We start from the raw sequence: 16,437 nt of genomic DNA on the forward strand, positions 1-16,437 counted from the left end.
TAGCATTTTTGCTACAATTACTACTTACATACACAAATGTAAATTCAATTTGAATCAATAATAATTATGTAAAGGGAAAAGGGACCCCTGACCATTAGGTCCAGTCGTGATCGACTCTGGGGTTGCGGTGCTCATCTCGCTTTATTGGCCGAGGGAGCCGGCGTACAGCTTCCGGGTCATGTTGCCAGCATGACTAAGCCGCTTCTGGCGAACCAGAGCAGTGCACGGAAATGCCGTTTACCTTCCTGCTGGAGCGGTACCTATTTATCTACATGCGCTTTGACATGCTTTCGAACTGCTGGGTTGGCAGGAGCAGGGACTGAGCAACGGGAGCTCACCCCATCGCAGGGATTCGAACCACCGACCTTCTGATTGGCAAGTCCTAGGCTCTGTAGTTTAACCCACAGCGTCACCCGCGTCCCTAATAATTATGTACATGCGACTAAATCGAGGATTTCTTTCAGGCATGCAGTCTTGTTATACTGCTGCACTTGAATTTAAGTCAATTCATGGCCATTGCACATACAGTAACTATTTTAATATGTTCAGATGCTGTATAAATAGATTCCATATAAATCCAGCAGCACCTTTTCAAACCAAATAATTTTCAATACATCATGTGCTTCTATTATTTATTAGTATACAATAGGTTACCACACCAACCTCTTCAGATGCAAAAGTGGATTACAACCAGATAAAAGATTTGAAGTGCTTTGACCAAACTGCAGGGATGTTAAAAGATTGTTTACTCTCCACAATCCTTATTTCAAAAGAATTCCATGTGCATATTCTAACTTAGTCACTTCCTGGCACTGAACCTAGTTGTATCTGGGTGGAGTCAGGAGCTTCTAGTCGCTGTCTTGCTCTTAACGAAGAGAGACAATCAAATTAATGTCAAGAAGCTTACTGACTAGTATATTCTCCAAGCCTTCCATGACAGACTGTACAAGTACAAACAGCATGGGGAACAGAATCATAAATTCTTCTCTCAATCTTTATATAAAGGGAGAGGAATCTCCAGTTCCTGTTGTAATCCCTGGTTAATGCAGCTGTTTTTTGGTATTATTTGTAAAAAAAAAAATATTGCTCTTCATCAAAGTAAACATTTAAACATTGTATCAAAACCACATAGGTGTTCTTTTCTTTTTTAAAAAAACATTTTTACATTTTATTTTCATTGGATGAAATCCAACATTGCGCAAACAGATTTCTGTTCATATAACAGGATTTCCTCTTCCTTTGCTCCTCCCTGAGGCCCGCCCACCTGAACTCAAAAACTACCGTGGAGGTTTGGGGGACCCTCTAGTTGGGAGACTGCAGAGGAGAAGAGGAGGAAGATCCACTGCATGAGCGTAACTTGGAGAATTATTGTGTTAATTAAATGATTCAAATCTCCAGATAACCAAGTTCATGGACATAGTAGCCTCCCTCGTGCATCCTCATCTCCTATATGCCAAATAAAATTGAGGATGGCTTTTTAAATATATAAAATTGCCACTCCAAGAAGTCTGTAATACTCACTCACAGGTTTTATTATATTCTGCATTTACAGACACCTCTTCATTGTTGTTGGTAAATGTTTGTCTTGAGAGACAAAGGAGTGTGCCTATGGGGGTGAACTCAAACTGCTGAATTAGCAGCACTGAAGTGACTTCCTCAGAGTGCAAGCCTAGGCAGTGTGTCTGGAGGTCCTGGACTGCCCAGACAACAAGACCCACTTCTTGGCCTCACTGCTGTGGTCCAAAGGTAAGCAGAGCAATACATTTGGCACCAGCTTGGCTGCAGGGGTTGCCCGAAGGAGGTGTATAACTGTTTTAGGGACTCTGGATTTGTGTAGGGTTTACTCCTTCCCTCCCGCAAGGCAGCAGAGGTTTAGGATCCGAGATTTCCTTCTCCTAGATGGTTTGCATGTGCAGAAACTGCCTTATTGACTGTAGGACCCACTATTGGTCTCATCTGCTCAACCCGCCAGAGTCTATCTTCACATGAAGGGAAGTCCCTAACCCACCAAAGGTTTGAGGCCAATTGGCTACCCTCCCCTGATTCAGCTGAACAATGAAAGCCTGATACTCTGAACTGTCAAGCTGTGTGTGCCTGTAAGCTCCCAACTCTGATCTGTGAAGAAGGGAAACACTACCCACTGCCTTGAGGGGCATCTTCAGGAGAAGAAAAGGCTGAATAGTAAACCCTACACAAATCCAGAGTGGAGTCCTTAAGATGGTTGGATGGCACCTTGTACGCCTCCTTCCGGCAACTCCTGTAGCCAAACATATTGCTCTGCTTTTCTTTGGACCACATCAGTGAGGCCAAGAGGAGAATTCTTGTCATCTGGGCAGCCCAGAACCTCTACCCCCACCCCAACAGAGGTGCTTCATTTCTTGAGACCGATGGATGCCAAGAAAAAGGGGAACCTTGTTTACTTACATTGCAGCACGACAGAGGCAAGCATGTTAATGATGAACAATGAATAGTCTACCACTAGTTCTTTGGAAAATAGTAGACTGGCATACTGGTTTCCTTCCATCTTGGTATAGAGTCTCAGTAAGTAAATGCTCTTACCTGGCCACTTGCCTTGATTGCTGGCCAGTAGTTCCTGCTGACAGTTGTGCCACTGTGCAAAGATTGGGCCCAAAATAAGCAACTATTCTAAAATTCAATCCTACCTTCTGTTTGCACTGGATTTTTTGTGGGTATTTGCTGACAGATGTTCCAGCTGATTTATGGTATTATTATACTAGTGATATAACACAGTGGGGTGCACTGTGGTTGTCTGCGTGATTGATGCAGCAGATAAACATAAAGTGTTTGATTACAGAAAGTATTTTGATTTCAGAGAAATTTGAGAAGCAAGAAATTACTTAGAAAAAACTATAAGATTATACCTAACTAAAAGCACAACAATGTATTGTTTAAATGCATTTCTTCCACTAAATTGGCAATAGCTGTTCTGCCTATTTGAAGGCTGTGCGCGTGTATTTATACATGTGTGTGAGTGTGTTTTGGCATCCGTCTGTCTCAAGAGACAATGGAGTGCGCCTCTGGAGGTAAAGTCAAACTGCTGTGTTAGGAGCACCAGAGTGACCTTCCATGGTGCGCAAGTGTGGGCAGTGTGTATGGGGGTCCTGGGCTGCCCAGATGATAAGTCCCCTCTTGGCCTTGCCAATGTGGTCCAAAGAAAATCAGAGAAATCAGAGAAATACCTTGTGCACCAGCTGGGCGGCAGGAGTTACCAGAAGGAGGCATACAAGGCCCCATCCAACCCTCTAAGGGACTCCACTCTTGATTTAAGTAGGGTTTATTTCTTAGCCATTGATTCTCCCAACGATATCCCACAAGGTAGCAGAGGCTTAGGATCAGAATTTTCCTTCTCCTGGATTGGCCACCTTCCCAGGTTGATGAGCCCATCTGCCCCTCACTTCCCTCTACAGCACATGCAGAAACCACCTTCTTAACTGTTGGAACCACTGTTGGTCTCGTATGCTCAATCCACCAAAATCTGCCTTCACGTATATTTATATGGACAGGTGGCAGACCGTATTAGATAAATATGTATTTTACAAAGGAAGAGTGAAACTATTTAGAATCTACATGATCAGTGAAAAATGTCTCAAGGGGGTTTAAGATGTCCCTGAAATACAGATAATATGAGAAGTGTAGAACAGGTTTAAAAGCTTTGAAAGCAATCTTGCATTGTCCTTGCATTAAGAAACCTGGATTTGTGTCCCCCAGGATACCCATGAGAGCATCGTCTAAAAAAGGGACTCACAACAGTTCTTACTGCCCATCAACAGAAGCATAAAAGTTTTTATTGTTATGAAAGCTGGAGACCCTTCTTTTAATCTCTGTGGGATGGTTTTCAGAAAGTCAGAGACCACTTTGACCACTTTGTTTGTGTATGCCAATCAAATTATGAAGGCTTAGAAGAATAACAGTAACAAAACAAAGGAAGGCTAGATTTGTCTGCTTTGGGGGACCTTTTCCTCCAGATTTAGAGAAAAGGGGTGAACTGCCAGGCATAGAAAGAAGATGAGTGACGCTGCAATCTAGTTATTAATTCACAACAAACAATTTAAAGAAAAGTTAATATACTGCATGCTCTTATAAGGAATGCTTTTTTATCTGAATAAGCATGTGTGAGCCAGACATTAGTAACCACATATAACAGGAGTATACAACAAATTTTAATAATTAAATAATCCTTGCGCTTCTTGAAAGGTTTTCTGAAACTTAAACTTCCCTGAAACTCAGCTATCAGTCTCCTCTTATGATGTATTTTATGTCTTCTGGGGTGTTTTTTAATAAAGAGACCACAAAAGTGAGTCTCATGGTGAATGTTCAAGCTATAACACTTCTCCAAATTCTCTGGAATACTCAGAGATTTCAGGCCATTGCCCCAGCAGGGGATAGGGCATAGAAGGAAGACACTTCATCCATGCCAAGGGCCTGTGCTTTGGGGTGTGTGTGTGTGTGTGTGTGTGTGTTTGTGTGTGTATGCCAATCAAATTCTCTCTCTCTCTCTCTCTCTCTCTCACACACACACACACACACACACACAATGGCCCCAGGGACAGGGAACACTGTATGAAGGGCATTTTGTGTAGAAATACAAATCAGACAGGCAGAAACATGGCATAAAACAGTTCCCTAAGGAATCTAAAGGTACCAATCAATCCTCCATTAAAAAACAAAAACAAACCCCAGACAAGGCCCATTGGGAGCAGAGGACAGGACTCGGGTTACACGCTTGCACTGGTCCTAAAGAAATGATATTTGGGCCCTATCCATGGCAGGTGTGTGAGGATACCTCAGCAACAGACAAGTTCGTGCAGTAAAGATTTCCTGGAGGTTGACAATTTGAAAATCACTGGTCTTGTAGATACAATGTCCTTGCCAAGAAGTCTCAACGTTTGAGTACTGAACCTGCAAGTTGTAAACTTCACATTTGCTATGCAAGTGGTTTTGTTTTCGCTCCTAGGCATATTCTCTCTCCCTCTCTCATTTTACCAGAGTGCTTTGTCCCAGGTGTTGATTTTCTTATGATAAAAGAAACCTGGAAAGAAAATACAAGACAAAGACCATTAGAAAATGAGGAGCTTTCTGTTTTGATCTCCTTTGAGCTTAACAATTGTTTTCTGGAAGGGGAGTTTATGATGAGTGATTAATAGGTGCATATTTTACCATCCGGTGAACAGAAATCACACAAACCATGTTCTGCAAAAAAGATGATTGTGTGATCTTCTGTGTTAATATTTGTAATGGAAATGAATCAAATTACAAAGCTGATAAAGGTCAACTTGAGAAAAAGAAATATTCAGCTGTAATTTGTGTATTTCAGTAATGCCCCCCCCTCCCCATCTCCAGGCAGCCATCTTATTTCACTGTAAATACTGGATTGAGAGGGACAAAACACTGTTTCTGTAAGACCCCGTTGCGCTTTGCATTTAAAACAGTATCATCCTACTTTAAACAGCCAGGCTTCCTCCAAAGACCCCTGGGAACTGTAGTTTGTTAAGGGTGCTGAGAGCTGTAAAGAGACCCTTCCCCTCACAGACCTATAATTCTCAGTTTTCTGGAAAGAGGGATTCAGGAGGGGTAAGAGGAGTTATGCCTGTGAATTTCCTTAAAAATAACTCCAAAACTTCATTTTTTTGAGATTTTGGCTTTTAATGAAAGGGCTGGTGCCATGCTGTTTTTATTGTAATTATTTGTATGACTTTAAATATATTTCATACAGGTATACAGTTTTAATTGTTTTCTATGATTGTTTTTTCGATATTTTTAGCAGTTCTTATTTTTAACTGTAACCCACATTCAGTCTCATCAGGGAAAAGGGTGGGGTAAATAATAATAATAATAATAATAATAATAATAATAATAATAATAATAATAGACTCCTGACAACTCTCAGCACCCTTAACAAACTAAAGTTCCCAGGGGTCTTTGAGGAAAGCCATGGCTGTTTAAAATGGTATGTATAGTACAGGTTGTGCATATGATGGTAACTTTTAGACTTGAGTTGCCTTGGTTACACTACCTGATTTCGGCTGCTGCGTGAGCTTTGGCTGCTGGTGTTGGAATTTTGCCTACTCCCGACTGTGTTATCTCCAGCTCCCACAGATGAAGAGCCAATACTCCTTTGGACCTGGAGGACTGTTAAGGGTTGACCCTGGACAAACCGTGACTGGTGCCTACTGTGGAACGGATGTCAGCGCAACATAGATCCTGCACCAATCTTATTACACTGTGTCTTTTTCCCACCAGCACCACCAGCAGCTAATAACATGGAGTTCTTTCACACCTGTACCTTCTTATAGTGGCCACATATCTTTTGTTTTTATAGGTCCCTGGACAAACCTAGACAGTTTTAGAGAGAAATCTATTAATTGCTTTAAGGTTTACAAAGTTGTTATGCATCATTCTTCTTCAACTCATTTAACACTTGCCGACAATTTTTTATTATTTTATTTTCTGCTAGAGTTATTTTTAATTCATTTCTGCTTGTGGGGAATAAGTCGATGCTATATGTATGGTTGCAAGATTAATTTCATTTTAACTTCCTCATTCTGATTGTTAGCAATTCATTATGGCAAATTCTACTTAGAATTGGGAAGGTCCTATAAGTGGTTTCAGTTGGGATATTTTGTTTTCAGGTTGGAAGATGTCAAGTTTGGAGATAATTTTATGCAAAGGTTAGAACATTCTGTTCTTGAATACATAAAGCAGGGCTGCCATTCAACATTTCAGAATTCATATATAGAAATGTAGAGCAAATAAAAACTGTCATCTCATGTCTTTGAGGGAGAGATTTTTAATTTTTAAAAATGCAGTTAAACGATCCTGTTTTTGATGGTAAGCGTGATTACTCTGGAGTTCACCTATCTTTTCCTTTACATAATTTCACAAAACTTAAAACATATTTGTAGCTTGGTTCAGATTTTAAATGAATAAGGGAAAATCAAAAGTAGTGAGTCAGAGCAGAAAAAGACATTACTGTTTAAAAATAAAAAATGAAATTGCTACAGGAAACAGGAACACTATATTAATTTCCCCTTCCTCCTCCATATTGTAGCCTCCATATTCACAGTGAAATAAAAAAAGGAAATGCATCACCAAGGGCCTGCTGCATATTGGGTGGTTCTCAACACCACCTGCCCAGAGCAAGGCAGGCAGAGCAAGGCAAGGGCCATGGCAGGACCTGATCCAGCTGTCCCCTCCCACTGCCAAGGAGAGGGCCATCTTATCCGGCACTGTGGTGCAAAGCTCCCTCTGCCCCCCCCCCCCCGTTTCCCAGTTTTTTAGGGAGGACGGCTCTGCCGGCAGGGCTGGAGAAGGCGGGCAGTGGCTGGAGGGTGGTTCCTCTGGTGGGGAAGAGGAGGAGGCTGGATGAAGCCTCCCGGCTCAGCTGGCCACTTCGTGCCACGGTGGCCACAGCAGACGGACGCCCCTGGTTTGGCGCAGCATGGCGGAGGCAGGCAAGGGCAGAGAGCTGATGCCTGGAGATGCCACGTCCAGCCTCCACCTCTTCCCTGGCGCCCTCCAGAACTTGGCGCCGTGGCGCCCTGCGCCACTAGCCTCTATGGGTAAGATGATCCTGGCCAAGGAAATTGGAAACCTTTTGTAAGGACACCAGAGGACGAAGTAGGGTGAACTAAACCATATTGAGCGGGGGGGGGGGGGTTAGAAAAGGGGCTTCTGTTTCTTGTAGCAGCCAGCAACACCATCAGGACAAGGCTTTGGGGCAGAAATCTAGGTCCCATTCAGCAGAATGAGCAGGATGGCCCAACTTAGCACATCTTGGAACAAAACTTCAATGCATGTTTCTGCAAATTATTTTGTGAATTTAAGGGTCTACATACTTTAAGATGCAAACCTATACATGCTGACCTTGGGAAAAGACCCATCGGATTCCATCCCAGCTAGTCTTTATCAGAACTTTTGAAAATTTTAAGAACTGCTGCTTATGTTTGCTTTCTTCCTCTAGGAAACTTTTGAGCTGAAGGGTGGGTGAGTAGGGAGTAAAATGCTTAAATAAATAATATTGAGTGCGTTTGGTTTTCAGACCATTTCCCAGGAAGAACAGATTGTTTGGAAGCTTTGATTAGAATAATTAGCAACACCTTTACCCATTGCTGCTGATCTGTCCCTGAAATGCCTGACAAGAGAAATATTGTGTTTGTTTGTTTGTGTGTGTAGGGTCCTCTCTCAGGCCACTGTTGAGGAAGGTGAGGCTCCAACACTGTACTATAGCAACCTATTGACATGGGTGTAGCCAGGATTTTTCGTTGGGGAGGGGGGCAGCCAAAGTTGCTGAAGTTTTTTTAGGAAAACAAAGTTGTTGAAGTTTATTTGCCCCCTCTCCGGGCTATGCTCATGCATATTGTGCACCCCTTTATTTCTATGAAGTAAAGACAAACTTCAGTATTAAAAGTTTTGAAACATTGGTTATGAACCATGTCAAATATTAAATCGGCACACCAAGTACTTGTCAGCTATCAATGAAATGTCAAATATTTAATTCATATTACAATGGATATGAGGGACGTGGGTGGTGCTGTGGTCTAAACCACAGAGCCTAGGGCTTGCCAATCAGAAGGTCGGCGGTTCGAATCCCCGTGATGGGGTGAGCTCCCGTTGCTCAGTCCCAGCTCCTGCCAACCTAGCAGTTCGAAAGCACATCAAAAGTGCAAGTAGATAAATAGGTACTGCTCCGGCGGGAAGGTAAACGGCGTTTCCGTGCGCTGCTCTGGTTTGCCAGAAGCGGCTTAGTCATGCTGGCCATATGACCCAGAAGCTGTACGCCGGCTCCCTCGGCCAATAAAGCGAGATGAGCGTCGCAACCCCAGAGTTGTCTGCGACTGGAACTAATGGTCAGGGGTCCCTTTACCCTTTACCTTACAATGGATATCAAATACAGATACCCAATATTCAGAGAATATTTGACTATTGGAGCAGAGGTGGATTTAGGACCGTGCGACTGGTTCCCTCACACTGGGCGCTGAGCTGATGGAATTGTGGATAATCCCAGATGTTTACTCGGAAATAAAAATATACTCTCAATGGACAGATGAATTCAGAGGGTGTAAGTGCATTTACAGTGGTTCTGCATTGGACTGTTGCCAGAGTTCTTTAAGTTCCTATATTAACCCCCTGCAAAGCAGACATAATTGGTTTATTATTAATAACATGTTCCCAGTTACACAGGGTAAAGAACTAAGCCATGTTCCAGGCAAGTTAGGCATACGGAACAGCAGAACTGGAAAGTGAGTGTTGGTTAATATACAATATCCAGCATGATGTTAATTATACATATGATGACATAAGAATAGGATTGCACTTTATTACAATTATTATTCTCCCCTGTGCTAATGCCTAGATTACTGGAATAACATGTTTTTGTTTTGTGATATTCTTTTACCTTATCTTATTTTATTTCACGCATAGCCCCTCTTTCCTCCAAGAACTCAAAGTGGTGCAAATGGATCTCCCCCGATCCTCACCATCACACTGTGAGATAACTTAGGCTGACATATAGTGACTGAGCCAAGGACACCCAAGGAAGTTTCATGTCTGAGTGGAGATCTGAACCTGGGTCTCCTAGTCCAACGCCTTATCATTACGCCACATTGGCTTACTTAGGTAAGCTAACACATTTCTTTCCTTGGCATCCTGGCTTGAAGTGCATGCAGTTTCCCCCTTTGAACGGCAGTGCAGATTTTGTAAATCTGCTGGTGCCTAGTTGCTATCTCTCAGCTCAACCTCCCTCACAGTGTTCTTTTGAGCATAAGCTGCATATGACGTCTTGACATCAATGGAGGGAGACTGGAATACAAATGTGATGATGAAGGTAGCGCTTTGCACCACGCCCAGGCCTCTTTGGGCCCCAAGTGAGAGGGAAAGGGGGAAAACGGTAAAGGCTGAAATTTTGTATCTCAGAGAGCTTATGGCAACTGAAAGAAACAGCAGCAACAGCCTTGAGTCTCTTTCCCTTTAAACATAATGTGTGTCACAGCAAATGGACACCATTTTATTCTGCTGTTCCATGTTCCCTTTCAAACGGGATGTGGAAAAGCTACAGGAAAATGAAAAATGTGATTACTCTGCATCTTATTACAGTGACTTCTCTTTCATAGTCACTGAAATGTTTTGTATATGTGTTTTATGTAGCTAGAGAATTGGAAGAAGCAGATAAAGGCTTCCTTAATTTTATAAGTAATAATTTCATGGTTATGATGGCCCTCTGGTGGGAGATCAGATACGTCCAAAGACATGCAAGATAACTGCAACTGGGAAAACTGGGAGGGCACAATCCCCATGCACTTCAACCCATGTTCTCCCATGAGTCTGGGCCAGGAGGAAAGAAAATGGCCTTTAGTTTGAAGATTTTCCTAATTAGCTAGGAGCCCCTGGGGTTTTTCGGCCTTTGGCAGCTGCCTGTAGTACCCATTGGGTTGATCTCATCCTGCCTTTATGATTTTCATTAGTTATCTTGATGTCATTGTTGGTTTTGGGGGAACAAATAAATCTTTCCTTGCTGCTGACTATTGACAGGCAATTTCTTCCCAGGGTGCCTTATCCATCCTAAGATGCATTTTAGGTGTGAGTTTCCTGCTGTCTAGACTGATTGCCTGTTATTTTGCTTTGCTAATCTAGGAGCCATGAAGAGAAGTACATAAATAGGTATTCTCTCTGCATGTAGTTTTAAAGTGTTCTTTAAAAAAAAGGAAGGGGGGAATTGCATTTGCCTGAGGGCCCGAGAAAGCAAACTCTATCATCAAACCATCTATTTACATAACTGCTAGCACTTTACATTTTTCAATTTTACCTGACTATATATAAAATATATGTGTTTTTACTGCCAAGCTAACATGAAATGATAAAGAAATAAATTGGTGGTGGAAAATCAAGGTATTAAATTCTTCATCAGATGGCAGAAATAATGAAAAAGTCAGAGGAGAGTTTATTTTGTTTCCTTAAGGGATTTCAAAGAAGAAGAAAATAGAACTAACAGGCATGTTAGTTCTCCAGAGCATTTCAACTATTGGATCTAAAAAGATAACAGATTCATGTATAGTTTCAAATACATCCACTGGTGTAATTGGATGGACTTGCTGAACAACACAAGATCTTTAGGATCTTGACTGATTTCCATATGGTTATAATTTAGGGAAGATGTCATATTCCTTTTATGTGAATCTTGCAGCTACCGTAAGTGTCCCGAATTCTTTTACAGTTGTTGGTTGCAATAGAGGAATGCAGAGGGAAGGCTGCAAGAACAGGAAAACAGTGACTTCACAAACAAGGACAAACAAAGGGAAGAAGGGGATTTGCCAACTTGGCTCAGGAGCAAACTAGACATAAAGTTAACCCAGTGAATGCAATTAACACACCTCTCTTTTAAAATGTAAACATAAGATAATAGAAGAATAGAGTTGGAAGGGGTCGTGAGGATCATCTAGTACACCCCCCTGCAATGAAGGAATCTCGATACGCTGGTCCCCATCTAATTTGAACATACCACACTCGGCTTGGTTTTGCAAATATGCACCCTCTGCAGGTGCTGCAGAGAGTGATTTGGTATTTAGACCCTGGTGTGTGGGAAGACTCTGCTCTCCCAATGTCATGGTCCTAATGAAGCTGTCTTTGCCCTAGGAGGGAGGCAGCTTTTGGCTCTATTGCAGTGTTTCCCAACCTTTTTTGGGCAAAGGCACACTTGTTTCATGAAAAAAATCTCGAGGCACACCACCATTAGAAAATGTTTAAAAAATTAACTCTGTGCCTATATTGACTATATATAAAGTAACTCTCTTTAATAGGAATCAAATAAACACAAAGAAAGTATTTTATAATTACTTTATTATGAAATAGTAAGTAAACAGAAATATGAAAAATTATAAAATACTTTATTCAGTGCGCAACCTGGGCCTGTTTGGCTGAACACAAAGCTGATATTCTGGCTGGAATCGAAGAAAGACACACACGTAGCTCTTTGTCAACAGCTCTCAGTCTCTCTCTGTATTTAGTTTTTACAGCAATCATGCTTGAAAAGCTCAACTCACAGAGATATGTAGTGGAAAATGGGAGCAATGTCAAAATAGCTTTGTTTGCCAGAAGGGGGAACTCCTTGGCAGTTTCCAACCAAAAACTGTCCAAAGGTAGATCAGCAAATCTTAGCTTGAAACCACGATTTTGTCTCAGTTCAGTTAGTTCCTCCTGCTCCTGTAAAGTCATGTCCTTTCCACCAACTGATGCTGAGCTATAAGGGTCCCTAACCCAGTCAAGGCATTCAGCGGAGACTGAAGAGAAATAAAATGACAACTTCCCCTCGAGAGTTTTTAAATGTTTACCTATTATCTCACACAGTGCAGCAGTGTGAACACCTTGCCATTGCTTGGTGAGTGTGAACATTTCAAGATTGCCACTTTCCACGTGTTGATGCCAGAGTTGCACCTTTGAACGGAATCCATTTATTTTATCTGTACTTGTAAGCAGGTTTTCATTTCGGCCTTGCATTCGTGTGTTCAGTTCATTCAGATGATGAAATATATCTGCCAGGTATGCCAGCCTTGCACACCACTCATCACTTGCAAGCAGCTTTGCGTAATCTGACCTCTCATTTGTCAGAAACACTTTAAGTTCCTCCCGCAGCTCATACACACGAACCAAGACCTTGCCACGCGACAACCACCGGACCTCCATATGAAACAGCAAGGTTTTATGCTTCGCTCCCATCTCCTCACACAAAGCTGCAAATATGCGACTTTTCACGGGTCGTGACTTTACAAAGTTTACCATGCGCACAACATCATCCAACACATGAACTAGGTCTGCTGGTAAAGTCTTGGCTACGAGGGCCTCACGGTGCAAAAAACAATGCGTAACAATCACATCTGGATTTCTTTCCTTCACTCTGCTTACAAAGCCTTTGGTGTGCCCGACCATGGCTGCAGCTCCATCGGTGCAGACACTTGTGCAGTTTTCCCACTTAAGTCCTCCTTGTTCAAGGTATTCTGATGTGACCCGAAAAATTTCTTCTCCTGTTGCTTTTTCTGGCAATGCCTTGCAGAAAAATAAGTTTTCTCTAATTGCATCACCATCAGCAAAACGCACATTGGCCAAGAGTTGAGCATGTCCACTGATATCAGTAGACTCGTCAAGTTGTAATGCAAATTTCTCACTGCTATGGATCTTTTCCAAAACCACACTTTCAATGTCTGCAGACATGTCATTAATACGTCTGGAAATTGTGTTGTTTGAGAGAGGGACTTTGGCTATTTCCTTAGCTGCTTCAGGTCCGAGCATCTCCTCTACAATAGCTTTGCAGGCGGGAAGTATTAATGTCTCTGCCACAGTGTGCGACTTTTTTGACTTGGCTATAAGTTCAGCAACGTGATAGCTAGCTTTAAGACCTCTTTCATTTACCTTTGAGGTTTGTCTCATGAAAGTTGCCTGTTTCTCCGTGTTTTCACGCAGGCGAACAAAATAGTCCGCATTCTTGTTTTGAAGCGAAGGGTGTTTCGTTTGGAGATGGCGTTTAAGTTTGCTTGGGACCATAGCGCTGTTAGCTAGCTTTCCACCACACACAGTGGAGTTGGTTGGTTTGCATCTCCGGTGAAAGTAAATCCAAATGAAATATAGCTTTCGCAAGATTGCCTTGTGCCAGAGAATTTGCTTGAGCTAACCATCTTTGCTTTCTTTTCATGCCCACTCATACTTGGGCTCTCATCTGGCTCCAAATTTTGTCCAGTTCTTTTCTTTTCAAAAACTTTTCCATCACTGCAGTATCCGGCCATCCAATTGCCACTGACCATCGGATACAGACCCCTTTTTTTTACAGCACAGCTCGCACAAATGTACACGGAACACCCTTTTCAAATTAAAACACACAGTCTCACGAGAGCAAGGAGCAGTGATTTTATATTTTACGAAAAGAAGTCGCTAGTCCTCATGGTGACAGGGTGGAAAATATTTAAAAGCAGAACCACCTTGAGGAAGGTGGAGCCATATCACATCCTGGCAGGAGGCCTAAAATTGGTGGAACGCTCAGGCCCCGCCTATTCAAAGAGGACTATTAATTTGGAGAGCTGCTATCTTCCAAACTGTGAGACGACGAGGCAAAAGGGAAGCGTTTTTGTCTCAACGCCGGTCTCGCGCTGCCGCTTCCCGCGCTCTCAAGGACCCGGGAGGAGGAAGGCGTGAAGGGAATCCCGAAGGCGCGAAAACCTCGCGCATGCGCAGGCCTTCCGCCTGCGACAGCCCAGTAGGCCGGCCGAAGCGAGCGGCGATGGGATGTGGGAGGGAGCTCGCTCGCCGCCCCGCGCGTGCTCGCCGCCGCCGCCCCGCCTCCCTCCCACGGCACACCAGGCAACGTCTCGCGGCACACTAGTGTGCCGCGGAACACCGGTTGGGAAACACTGCTCTATTGGACCAAAAAGTGGTCTATAAGTGAGCCACAGAACAGCAGCTGGTGACAGTTTCCTGAAGGAGGACTGCTGCTACTGAGATCAGCACAGTGGAACAGAACTTGCCCATTTGCCAAGTATAGAAGCCGTTGTGAACTTCTATCTGTGCTTTGCATACGCACAAACACAGACACACCAGGACAGAAGAAGGCTTCTGTGGTTTTCATGTGAACTACCATTCAAATTCTTATCCCAAAAACTCCATTTGAAGTGAAATGGATGAGACGTCCTGCAATGACAGATATTTAGTCTTTCAAGATCTGTTCGCTTGGATCATGTTTTTATTGCTTAATTATAAATCTTTATTATATATATATATCAATATCATTCCAATAACAACCTCATTATAACAATTTTAATTTTATCCAATTAATACAATTATTAATGCCAATTATTCAAATGTCAAATTATACAATTTCATTAAACTGGCCCCCTCGCATGCTAGAGTTGATGAGTTCATTCTTCTACATTTTTTCTGCGTTCCAAAATTTTAATACTTTCCATTACATTACATTCAAATATAATAATCCCTTATATAACAGCTACAATCTTGTGATTTTAATATGTGTTGGTATAATAGGTAATTTATAAAGTTTCAAGTGGGGAACTTTAGGTGTGATCCTTATTCTTTACTGAGTGTGACAGTTTTTCCCCATGATGTTTTCCCATCTATATATCTGTATATCCTTTATTCCTGCAACTGTTGATGGTTCTCAACATGTCTCGGGAGAAGCTGTTATCCCACAGCTTCCAAATGTCACTTCATTGCTTCGTCCCATGATTCAGCTTCCAGTAAACAAACCATCTTCTCCATTTTTCCAGCCTAGGAAGAATGGTCTGACTCCAGACTGCAGATAGTTAATCCAAAAACTTCTGTTCTCGTAGCTGATAGACTCCTCCCTACCGCTGATTTATGGCCATTTTCCCTTATCTCAAATGCATTCCTTTGTGGATAACGGAGGTTAGGAAGGATTTTGCTCTATATTTTCAAAGCATAGCATTTCTTCCCCTCTTCCCTCTCTGTTCCTTTCTCTCACACATACACTTCCAATTTTGTTAAATTCCATATTATGTTCCATTTTTTTCCATCCTCACTTGTGCAGATATTTGTAAATAAAACTTGCATTTGGGGAGGGGAAGGGTGCCATATCATAAATGTGGAGAAAAACTTTAAGTAAGCAAACCATGGGCTCCCCTCGTCTCTTTCACCGAATGAAATATACTCTTAATCCAAACCTTTCACATCCTTGTAGCTGGGTTGTTTTTGCAGTTTCTTGTCTCTGGCACACGCCTGTAATTTACTCCAATTGAAGTCCAATTAACAGGATAACCTGTGCTTCCAGGAACGGGATTGTGGGTTGGTGGGGGGTGTCTCGGCAAACAGAGTGCTCCCTGCACCCAGTGCCTTTGCCTGCCCTCGCATTCCACAGGGAAGTGAATGCCAGACCGCCAGGCAAACTGGTTCATCTTCCAACTGAAGAGGAATGCAGATAATGAAATTCCCCCATCATGATCTGATTATCTCCACCTGTCTAATATCTCCTGAGGCTTATTGTTACCACTTTTTGAAAATAAATCATGATCTGGTTGGTTTGGGAGCAGGGAAATCATATTGTGTCATAACCAGCATAATTTAAAATTGCTCCAGTAAAAATTCCAAATTAACTATAGTTAAAAAAAAAGAGAGAAACCATATAAGCAATATGACAACTTCATCCATGCACAAAGAAAGCATATTTACTAATTAAAATGGCAATTATAATTCATAAATACACCATAAAATTAACCCATATGGTGGCAACATATCTATAAAATAAAAGTAAGTTTGCAACTGATTGACTCTAGGCATAGCCTATGTTTGGCACACATTCCTCCAACTAGCTCCATCAGCAATGCTGCTTCTGCATTAATCAACGATGTGGAGAGTGAAGCTGGAGAGTGAAGCACAGGATGGGTCAGAAGAAGAGGAGGGAGAGGC

This window comes from Podarcis gaigeae (genome assembly GCF_964106915.1).
Source record: "Podarcis gaigeae genome assembly, chromosome: 4".
In the NCBI taxonomy this organism is placed as follows: domain Eukaryota; kingdom Metazoa; phylum Chordata; class Lepidosauria; order Squamata; family Lacertidae; genus Podarcis; species Podarcis gaigeae.